The following is a 1,931-nucleotide window of genomic DNA, read 5'->3' on the forward strand; positions in this document are numbered from 1 at the left end:
CACGGTCGGGTGCTGGGCGGGTGCGGGGGCGGGGGCGGGGCCCGAGTCGGGCGGGGCAGGCGCGGCGGCGGGCGGGGACGCGGCGGCGGTGGAGACCTCCATGGCTGGCGTGGGGCGCGACGGCGGGAGGAGGCGGCGGGAGGAGCCGGGGAGGCGGGGATGAAATTTCCCTCCCGCGTGAGAGGAAAGAGGAGTGCGGGTTTGGGGGAGTTTTTCCTCCCAACCCTCACTTCTACAGGTTGGGGAGCAGTTTGAGGGTTGGACCTCTAAATTTATTTACGGGTTTGAGGGTTTAGAGGTTCTAGTCTACGGCTATTTTTTGGCGAAAACTGTAAAAAACCAGTTATTTTTAAAGGTTTGAGGATTTGAGGCCTCTACTAGACTTGCTCTTAGACTCCTGCGCCGAAGCCACTCCTGTACCGCTACGCCGGGCGTGGATTGCAACGAGCCAATGGCGTGCGGGAGCGGAGAAAAATCTTAGTACCAAACCAGGTCTCACAAGCGTACGCACGTACGCGTACATGCGTTTCTTTCTTTTTCCTTTTTTCCTCCTACGCTACCACGCGCCATGCATGCACTCACTTCGTTTTTCCTTTATAAATAAGTTAGAAATCCCGGTCTCCCCTGGCACATCAGCAAATCCACTCCTGAAAGGGCAACAAGGTCCGGGATTAGGGAGGACACGGTATAGACTTCAGGGATTTGAAGATGAGGGTTCGTTTTCGACGAGGCCTACAAACTTCACTCCAAGCCAGGATGTGAGACCCATTTGAATGTGCGATACAAGGCGATGACAATCTCAAAGCATCCCATTCCCACTCGCCATCAATTCTCAATTCCAATCGCTCGTTCCCACTTCCCAATTCCAAAACCCATGTACTTCAGGCCCGTTCGGCAATCCACCGACTCCTTAAAATCCACGGATATGGGAGCACCTTTTTGCCTGCTCCGAGGTTTCTAACTTCAGCTTCGTCCGCTCCAGGAGTGGAGGCGTGGAGCAGAGGGACACCGAACGGGCCCTTCATCATCATGCTAGGCACTTCTGATTACGATCCTGTTTTTTCTTTTGCGAGAAGATTACGATCCTGTTATTCTTGCTTGCGTCAATGGCGGATACACCGCAGGGCCTTGACGGCGCGGCCAAACAACATGATGCAACCTCTCGTTCATGGCCTCGCTGCAGGAGCTCGTCGCCCGCCGACCTGTCGGACGACTCATCCATGGCGGAACCATGCCACACTGTTGGCTCGGCGAACGACACGTTCAGGGACAGTGCGCTAAGGTTTCGTCGCGGACGGCCGGATAAACTGCCCGTGGACGGCGGCCGTACGAGACGACAGTCGAATGACGATAGCGACCATACCAGACGCCGATGCCGGTGGCTGGCCGTACTCCTTGTCGAGGACTACTCCATCCTCGGTGAGCGAGAGAAACGTATTTATAACCGAAGCGTTTTCTGTTAAAACAGTAATGGACCCAGAAGTAGTGATTTTTATTGCAGAAAAATCCGTGATATTAAAACCTTAACAACTTTTTATTCCCAACTCCAGATGGATTAATTCTTTTTCTGACATTCTTTATTTTTCATCTAGTTTATTATAGTATCTATTTCAAAATTTTCCAAACAACTTTTTTTACAGTTTTCAAATCATGTTGTAATTGCATTATTTTGAAAGTAGGATATATGGAGGGAAATGAATTTTCAAAGCTTATGGAGTGCACCCAACTTTTCTACATGCCCAAGGCAAGCATCTTGGACACTTGATATGATGACTGCTTGGTTGATTGCTTGCTAGAATTTTTTAAACATGTTTATGTTACCTCAAATGGAATTGCACATAGATGATCATGCATATGTAGTCCCTTGTCAACATTTTATTTCACTTTAACATGAAACATTCGTGCCACACATGCCTATGTTGATCCTGACT

The sequence above is a fragment of the Triticum dicoccoides genome, chromosome 3B (genome assembly GCF_002162155.2).
Source record: "Triticum dicoccoides isolate Atlit2015 ecotype Zavitan chromosome 3B, WEW_v2.0, whole genome shotgun sequence".
Taxonomy (NCBI): Eukaryota; Viridiplantae; Streptophyta; class Magnoliopsida; order Poales; family Poaceae; genus Triticum; species Triticum dicoccoides.